This window comes from Pinus tabuliformis, chromosome 5_2, assembly GCF_031772625.1.
Source record: "Pinus tabuliformis cultivar Carrire ecotype Pingquan chromosome 5_2, CPIR1, whole genome shotgun sequence".
In the NCBI taxonomy this organism is placed as follows: domain Eukaryota; kingdom Viridiplantae; phylum Streptophyta; class Pinopsida; order Pinales; family Pinaceae; genus Pinus; species Pinus tabuliformis.
In genome coordinates this window covers 787,207,725-787,217,736 of record NC_142306.1, presented here as the reverse complement: position 1 = coordinate 787,217,736, position 10,012 = coordinate 787,207,725, and the positions used below count along the sequence as shown (strand labels likewise).

The 10,012-nt window shown below is 40.1% G+C and overlaps 1 long non-coding RNA gene across 2 annotated transcripts; it reads left to right on the top strand.

Moving 5' to 3' along the window:
- Positions 1–995: 995 nt before the first annotated feature.
- LOC149161649 (uncharacterized) lies at positions 996–9,416 on the top strand. 2 transcript variants are annotated; one of them, XR_016261882.1, is made up of 4 exons: positions 996–1,893; positions 7,349–7,567; positions 8,417–8,628; positions 8,732–9,416. It is a non-coding gene; the product is annotated as an uncharacterized LOC149161649 (long non-coding RNA). The 2 variants fall into 2 exon arrangements; XR_016261883.1 differs by lacking the exon at positions 8,417–8,628 and having other exon boundaries at positions 8,732–9,414.
- Positions 9,417–10,012: the final 596 nt, after the last annotated feature.

The following is a 10,012-nucleotide window of genomic DNA, read 5'->3' as shown; positions in this document are numbered from 1 at the left end:
AAGTGTACGCCCAAATACTATTCATGAGTTGCCACCTTTCGATAGCTGAAAATTTTTCCTAACACTTTAAGTAACAAAGGTTATCATTATTAGTCCCTGCCATCTGGCATTCGGCAGGGACTATAGTAATCGTTAGGGTGCGAGATAGCATTAGTTTGTAGGCCCTGGTGAGCGTTATTGCGTCCTTAGTCCAAAGTTTTTAGTTCCTGCTGTGCGGTCATGCGCGCACAAAGCCAAAGTTCCATTCCGCCTTGAACGATTGCCATCTTATTTGGCCTCTTCCCGAGGCGGAAGAGGCCCGAACTTAGGTTAATTGGGAAGTTATCGCTAATTTCAGTATGCCTGACCGTTAGCCAAAGTTCCCCATTCCGCCTTGAACGATTGCCATCTTATTTGGCCTCTTCCCGAGGCGGAAGAGGCCCGAACTTAGGTTAATTGGGAAGTTATCGCTAATTTCAGTATGCCTGACCGTTAACTGTTAGCGTTAATGCTAGCATTAATTCGTTACAGGTTTCGTTATTTCGTAAACTATATCCTGATTTCGTAAACTATATCCTAAGGTCGCAGGGTATTAACAGGTGTTGTCCTGCATCGGTGTCTCTCGGCTGGCATTGACGGGTGGCTAATGAGGTTCTCGCCATATGCTTCTGCAAATCTTTTTCAGCCACTCGAAGCCACTGCTGCTGGATGCACATCTGGGTCAGAAACAACAGAAAGAGCTGCAGAAATTAGGGCAGGGGGAAACCCCGTAGAAACAGAACCATAAGTGGGTTAACTAGTTCCGTGGACGGGTCAATTACTTTTGGCAATGAGGGGCTCTGCTCTATGGCAAGAATGCCTCTTTACAGGTCGAATTCTTGCCACAGAGCAGAGCCCCTCATTGCCAGAAGTAATTGACAGAGAGCTCACAGTAAATATGATTTGACAGGCAGAGGGATTGCAGGGCGCACGAAAAGCAGAAACTGGGTCACGCTTACGGTCATAAGGAACTCATTGCCAGAAGTAATTGACAGAGAGCTCACAGTAAATATGATTTGACAGGCAGAGGGATTGCAGGGCGCACGAAAAGCAGAAACTGGGTCACGCTTACGGTCATAAGGAACTGAATCACTCGAAGCCACTGCTGCTGGATCCACATCTGGGTCAGAAACAACAGAAAGAGCTGGATCTACCCGCGGCTATAGTGGAGGTAGAGTCCGAACCCGTTGGCCACCAAAGGCAGAGGCGTAGAAGGTAGATGCAGCTACGTTAGCGGAGGCAGCAGAGCAATCAAATTAAGAAGCGGAAACATAGGTGGTTTCAAAACCATGCAGATCCAACAAATCCAGTAGCAGAAATTAGGGCACGGGGAAACCCGGTAGAAACAGAACCATAAGTGGGTTAACTAGTTTCTGGATGTATAGCAGTAAGGGAAGGTAAGGTCTGATAGCATTCCTTTGGAAGACCTAATGGGGCCTCGAAGATCTCAGTAGGGCAGCACCACTAGGTATTCAGAAGGCTATGGATTTTGATTTATCGCTATCGCTATCCCTATGCCTCTCGCTATTAAAGAGAATATATGGGGTAACAACTAAGTGATGAGAAACGAGGGAACCATGGAGGATGATCTGCGTTATAAGAAATGCTTAGCTGATTTGACGGGGGTCAGGGTGATTCTTAGCATCTGTTGCGCCCTCACTGCTGATTTGCGCCCTCACATAGACTGATTTGATGGGGGTTACCTGTCTTGTGTTCACATTTCATTCCAGGTGACATTGTGCATGTAGCATCGGGGCTACGTGGAACTGATTTTCTTGCTATATAATAAGCTCATACATCATTTCGTCGTTACTTTGCGGCTTTGTTATTTCGACTTCGTTACTTTGCGGCTTTGTTATTTCGCTTCGGGTCCAGGTACTCTTTATGTTTTCTAATCTTGCAAGCAGTTTATCTTTGTACTATTACATGATTTTATGCTTGTGAGTGAATATCATAAGCTGGATTATGTTTTATATATGGGTTTTAGATGTTTGTGGTCGCTCCGCTGTTTGCATGTTCTTATTTCCAAATCCATCAGAGGATTTAGGGGCATCTTTGAGAGGTTCTTGGTCTGACAATACCTTTTCAAACTACAACAACTATCACTTTGGCAGCCGTGTTCCCCCTGCTAGTTATCAGTGTTCATACATGCAATAATTGTACTTTTGTTTGTTAAGGTATTTTCATGGCTCTTCAGGATTTGTGAACGTAAATGCCTGTATGGGATGAAATTAGTGCTGTAGACATGCGCTGTAGACATGCATAGTTGTTTAGGAAGCAAGAGAACGACCTGAGATGACTATTGCCATTAAAAAAAGCTAAATGCCAAGTGCCGTTTGCAATTTGTGGTTTTGTAAGAAAACTTTAGGCACATGAAAACTTGGGGAAATTTGCGGCTCTCCCACTGTTCTGTGTCATATCTTGCATTTTGATTTGCTTTCAACAACGTATTGAGCATGAGATCTGCTTCCTTAATAGTCTGTTGGCTCTCCTCAAACTTCCTAAACACAAGAGGGTTCCCATTTTGCCTCAAGGGTTTGATAGAGTTGTGCACATTTGTTGATAAACATTGCTTTCGTTCTGCATTGTATGCAAAACCAGTGCAGCAATTATGATAGGTCGAGCTAAGCCATCTATGGCCTATCCTATGGCACTGGAATCAGAAGCCCAATTATGATAGGTCGAGCTAAGCCATCTATGGCCTATCGTATGGCACTGGAATCAGAAGCCCAACAACTCTATCAAAAGGTTACACATATCCAAATCCATCAGAGGATTTAGGGGCATCTATTTTCATGGCTCTTCAGGATTTGTGAACGTAAATGCCTGTATGGGATGACCTTAATAGTCTGTTGGCTCTCCTCAAACTTCCTAAACACAAGAGGGTTCCCATTTTGCCTCAAGGGTTTGATAGAGGTGTGCACATTTGTTGATAAACATTGCTTTCGTTCTGCATTGTATGCAAAACCAATGCAGCAATTATGATAGGTCGAGCTAAGCCATCTATGGCCTATCCTATGGCACTGGAATCAGAAGCCCAACAACTCTATCAAAAGGTTACACATATCCAAATCCATCAGAGGATTTAGGGGCATCTTTGAGAGGCCTAACATCTCACTCTCACTTGGCAAGTTGTTCATTTGAGTTTCCTTTCCTGATTTCGGCAAAAACGCACTGAGTATGTCGGTTGGTGTTGAGTGTAACTAGGTGGCCATTTACTGGATTTCTCTCATTGTCAAAGTGACATTCATCCTATTTTCTTGAGGTAATTTCTTACTGTCATGGATTATTTACACCCCTATTCTACTTTGTGGACTCAGGTTAATCATTTTCATGCTTTTTTTTCTGGCTACGTTGGCAAGTTCAATTCATACTAATACCTCTCTTGTTGCTTTTGGGTTTTACTTTTATTCCTGCTTCTTGTATCATACTAATTTTACCAAGCATGGATATTTTATGGCATCTTAGTATCGTTAAGGGTTTTTGGGTGGAGAAAGACAAAGTCCCCAGTGACCCAAGATGTCTAGAGTTGATCTTGCATTTCCTGTGTATGAAGTAGGTGCCTGTAGAGATGCTTCACATAAGCTGGCAACACACCTAAACATGTGGAAATCCTTCGGCCCAGTGCCCCTAATAAGAGAACATTCTTCTTGTGGAACAATATTGACAGATAGATACTTAAAACACACTAATAGTACAACATAAGTATATTGCAAGCAACTTGCGTTTTCCTTTCAATATCCAGCCTTGTGAATAGTGAAATGGATTCTGACCTTTGAAGACAACCTGTTGCTTTCGACTCTTTCTCTTTGGCAAGGCTGATTAGACAGCCAAAATGGGGCCATATTAAGGAATTACACAAAGCCATAAAGCTCTGTGAGACTGCTTTAGTTGGTGGTGATCCTGTTGTTACGTCCGTTGGGAACTTCCACCAAGTAAGAGAGAGTCATCTTTAATGGTCAGGACTATAGTGTTAAGTTAAATGTTGGAACAAACAAAATTTCTCTGTTGAATATGACGGTTGGTCTACAGGTTGGCTTCAAAACCTTTTAAGCCGCTGCTCATGTTCCATGCCTTCAATTTTTTGTTGGGTAGATTTCAAACTAGTGACAGACACGTGTGTCTATGAGCTACAACTTAAAATTTCTCTGTTGAATATGACGGTTGGTCTACAGGTTGGCTTCAAAAACTTTTAAGCCACTGCTCATGTTCCATGCCTTCAATTTTTTGTTGGGTAGATTTCAAACTAGTGACAGACACGTGTGTCTATGAGCTACAACTTAAACTTGAACTGTTTGATAATTAGGTTTTACTGTTGGTTGTTTAATATAGCAACCGACAAATGGATGGTGTATAATTACTTATTACTGTTACACTTCTCTCAAGTTACTCAGAATTTCGTTGTTTGTGGTAAAGAATATTGGGCCCCATTTTGAGATGGAAAACTTGTCCTCACAAAGGTGGTCATATCAGGTTAGAGCCATTTTAACTTGAAGCTTTCCTTCGCTCTTATTTTCTTATATTTTAGATGTTATTTTTGTGAACTGAAAGTCAAGCATATGGTTATCGTAGAAATACATGGATATACATATCATGAATCAAGACAAAATGAATAATTGCTTGGAACACTGAGAAAAAGCTTATTTTAAGGAGAATCTGTTCTTATACAACGTCATGCTATTTCCTTTGTCAGTTTTTCTTTCTAGTACTGATTTTTCATTGCCAAACTTATGTCTCTGCTTATCCTACAAATCCCAATTCGTTTTCTGTGTTTACACATTTTGAAATGACATTCAAGCAGAATTATACAAACAACAAAGATCAGTAGTCAAAGGTGAGGTGAAATTATGCAAAAGGTGCAGCTAAATTTTATGCCTCAGATGTGAATGAATGACCGCAGAACATTACAGCTTTCTGTGTGCTGCCCAGCACTGCTTCTCCTAGAAAGATAGTGCAGTTTCCACTGCAAAAGGCCGCATTGAAACCTCATATGCCTTTTCCGAATTTTTAATGGGAAAACTGACTATGGTTCAATGGTTAACCAGTGTTAGTGTTAATCCTCTCACCAAGGTTCAAATCCCCAAAGTAACATGTTTCACCCCTCATGGGCCAGTTTCTATGTGCAAATAGGCTGGTGTGTGCTTCACCCTGCATGGGCTGATCACCCAGTCAATGAGTCACTCCATCCACTTCAGGCCAGGAGCTAGTCCTGTGCGGCTTTGGTGGACCTATTGTTTCTTAAGCAAAGAATTCTCATTTCAGTGTAATAAAGTCAGTTACAATCATTATAGCGTTCCTGGATTGGGAGAGAGCATGCTTGCAACATTGTGGTAGCATTCAAGTTGTTTATTTTTGCAAGGTATTACATATTTTTTTAATATTAATCTGGAACAAAGAATTGACTAGTCAGCTGGACAAAAGTGTTGCTACTGACGGTTGGGGCACTTGAATATAGTTCATCCTTGAAACTAGTATGTTATGTTCTAAAGAACTCCAGTAGCAGTGTTGTCATATTCTTTTTAGCCCTAGTTAACTCCCGTGCTTGACTGTGCTTTTTGAAGAAGCAGAGTTAAGCCTACTCCTTCAAGTTTGACTATACTCAAGTCAAGTGTAAGTCAGACTCACTCTACAAGTTTGGCAATATCTGCATATATACTATTGAAAAGATGATCAGAGCATTAAAGGGACATCTATCCATTCTTCTATGCGCTGCTTTAAGCTTTAGTGCCCTCGAACAAATCCCCAGAGGATGCCAAAACTGCCATATCCAAATCAGTTGGTTTGTCTACATATACATGATAGACACCAACCGTATGACCGAGCACTAAATTTTTGTTGATTCCTTTAGTTCTGACACCAGCCTATTAGAAATAGTATTTGAGCGAGCTGCTTCTTTGCCTTCTTTAAAAAGAAGTCCATTTCCACTTCGAATTGCTAATGAAGCTACCTGAATCAGAGCTATTACATATTTTTTAATATTAATCTGGAACAAAGAATTGACTTGTCCGCTGGACAAAAGTGTTGCTACTGACGGTTGGGGCACTTGAATATAGTTCATCCTTGAAACTAGTATGTTATGTTCTAAAGAACTCCAGTAGCAGTGTTGTCATATTCTTTTTAGCCCTAGTTGACTCCCGTGCTTGACTGTGCTTTTTGAAGAAGCAGAGTTAAGCCTACTCCTTCAAGTTTGACTATACTCAAGTCAAGTGTAAGTCAGAATCACTCTACAAGTTTGGCAATATCTGCATATATACTATTGAAAAGATGATCAGAGCATTAAAGGGACATCTATCCATTCTTCTATGCGCTGCTTTAAGCTTTAGTGCCCTCGAACAAATCCCCAGAGGATGCCAAAACTGCCATATCCAAATCAGTTGGTTTGTCTACATATACATGATAGACACCAACCGTATGACCGAGCACTAAATTTTTGTTGATTCCTTTAGTTCTGACACCAGCCTATTAGAAATAGTATTTGAGCGAGCTGCTTCTTTGCCTTCTTTAAAAAGAAGTCCATTTCCACTTCGAATTGCTAATGAAGCTACCTGAATCAGAGCATCTGGTCGGTATTCAAGAATTATAAGCAGCACACCTAAGGGACTAGTTATCCTTTCTAGAATCAGACCATTTGCATGCTCTGTCCCTTTTAGCACTTCACCAATTGGGCCATTCATGTCTGCAAGAGCTCCGACCGAGTTTGCCAAACCATAAATCTTTCCAGGTTTTGGTGTTAATCAAGAAAGCACGGTGTCTGCAATTTTTTATTTCTTTTGCATTAGATTCGCTTCTTGCTCTTACTATATTATCACCCAGAATACATACCATACCAGAATCTATGCAATCATTTAGAAATTGTAATTTCATCATCAACAGTCATAATAATAGGAACACTAAATCTGACATGCAGACTTGATTGTTGTGGGGATATTTCGGACACAACTGAGTTTTGTGATAAATCTGCTGAGACCATGCCTAAAGACATCTGACTTGCATTTCCTGTGTATGAAGTAGGTGCCTGTAGAGATGCTTCACATAAGCTGGCAACACACCTAAACATGTGGAAATCCTTCGGCCCAGATATTTCTGAGATTTTTGTGGGGACCCAAATGTTTGAACTTTGGCCAAATATTGCTTTTGATTCAACAGTATGTTAGCTCAACAATTTGTTCCATATGCTTGGCTGGATGCATGACACTTTAACTGATTGTGAGTCTGATGTTCTAAACTGTTACATGGTTTGTCATATGCGTAACTAAATACACTTACAATTTTTTGCGGTGCCTAATCTCAACACTTGTATTTAAATTTTGTGGACTGGTTTTCTGTTTAGGTACAGGAGACAACAACTGTACACTGTGGTTTCTATAGTGAACGTCGAGGCTTTGATATTGATCTTGAAGATAAAAGATTTATGATAACTCTCAAGTTATTCTGATTTGCTATTAAATCAGAGTAGTTCTGATTTAAGTGGATGAAATTCAAGTGTGCTATGTAGCATTTTGCGATGAAATCACATTGTTGGAACAAGAAGCAGAAGGAAAGAAACTTGGTGAGAGTCGCACAATTGGAGTATGGCATATCATTTCTGCCTTTCTAAGCTACCCTGCTTCTCAACTTGCTAAGAATTAATGAGTATACTTACTTATGCTTACAGATCATATTTAATCTACCGCCACAGACTCAAAGGGGCACCTAATTTCACATTTACTACTGCCGCCACATCCATCATTCCATATGCCATTTGCTCCCCATGTCAGATCGATATGCCCATCATTAAATACTGATCATATTTAATCTACCGCCGCACACTCAAAGGGGCACCTAATTTCGCATTTATTACTGCCGCCACATCCATCATTCCATATGCCATTTGCTCCCCATGTCAGATCGATATGCCCATCATTAAATACTGGCCTGATCCAATCTGATCTTCAAGATTATTTCTGCACTTAGATATTGACATAGATCTCCTGTCGCACCCAATCTACCACCAAGATTGCCCGATGTCAGATACATCACTTCTGCCGCCAAATACATCATTCCACATGCCATTCGCTCCCCATGTCTTATCGACCACTTAATTGCACCTCAAGTATTTTAGCTCCATTCACACTTAAAACCACCTTACAAACACATTGAACTTTTGTATAAATTGACCTCCTCTGCACCTGGATATTCACATACACCTCCCCGCTTCACATAACATGGAATCCATTAGCATAAGCCAACTTACTGAACTCACAGCATTGTTTCTCTTAGCACTTATTCTCATGACTCTTCTGATTATTGACATCGCAAAAGTCGAAAGACAAAGAAAAAAGAAACCAAAAAAAAATTAACATCTCTTTTGCATTATCTTACGCATTGTCTTATTTCCCCGCTTCCTTCTCTGTTACAGATGTACAACGCAGGCTTCAAATATGCATTTGGGTCCACCATGGCACTGCACCTCGCATTTTTTATGCGTCTATCGTCTCTGCTCGACTGCAATGTGAAATAGTTTTGTCATTAAGGCTTTGCCTACATTTTGCTCTTAGCTATTTTTATTAAGCCGTGTTGTGAATTAATCTGAAAAACAAAGAAAAGCAACTCGATGCAGCAAAAATCAATGTCAGTTTGCTATTACTGAAACAATATATTCATTTGTGAGTTAGAATCTCTTTTGCATTATCTTACGCATTGTCTTATTTCCCCGCTTCCTTCTCTGTTACAGGTGTACAACGCAAGCTTCAAATATGCATTTGGGTCCGCCATGGCGCTGCACCTCGCATTTTTTATGCGTCTATCGTCTCTGCTCGACTGCAATGTGAAATAGTTTTGTCATTAAGGCTTTGCCTACCTTTTGCTCTTAGCTATTTTTATTAAGCCGTGTTGTGAATTAATCTGAAAAACGTGTGTCTATGAGCTACAACTTAAAATTTCTCTGTTGAATATGACGGTTGGTCTACAGGTTGGCTTCAAAACCTTTTAAGCCGCTGCTCATGTTCCATGCCTTCAATTTTTTGTTGGGTAGATTTCAAACTAGTGACAGACACGTGTGTCTATGAGCTACAACTTAAACTTGAACTGTTTGATAATTAATTGTCAAATGTTAACAAGTTTAAATTAAAACTTCTGGTATACAGAAGCTGCATTTTGCTCTTAGCTCTTGCTACCACTTCTTAAAAACTGAAGCCTACGACAGCTCATGTCTTACTGCCTCCCGATTATTGGCTTTGGGTTATGATCTAATTGTCAAATGTTAGCAAGTTTAAATTAAAACTTCTGGTATACAGAAACTGCATTTTGCTCTTAGCTCTTGCTACCACTTCTTAAAAACTGAAGCCTACGACAGCCCATGTCCAAAGATTTCTTTGTGGAGCATCTAGTTCGGAAACTGTCGGCATATAGTGCTGCTGGTCAATCTCTGAACATCAAAACATAGTATACGAATTCAAAGGCAGCAAAGAACTCTGTGCAGGGACTAGCTGCTTCGCAGCCATCCTTGTTTAAATTATTAAATGCTTCGCGATGATTAAAACAAAATCTGTTCTTCACTTGTACTATCTTTCACAATGCTTTTTCCATCGTAAAATCCCAAAAATGTTCTCTTGTGCTATCTATATCAATTTCTTGTGCTATCTATAACAATTACAAGATCATGATCTGTTACAATGTCTACAACTATAGGAACAACTTCCTTGAACACAAAGTTTTCAACCGTGTCCCACGTTGCTCCCTCAAAATCTGGAATTAGTCAGTTCCCATATCCTGCACATTGTAGCTCAAGAAAATTCTTCATCACTAAACCAGGAATAGATATTATATATATACACGAATCGTACATAAATTTTGTAATTCATTTTGAATCAGAATTGGGCACACTCGACATCTTTCACTCTTAACAAAATAAAAATGTGTCCAATCTCTAGACGCATTTTACGAAGGTGAACGGTTTGTCACAAAGTCTAGGTGTCAAAAGAGTCATTACCACATGCAATATACTTTATTGGGC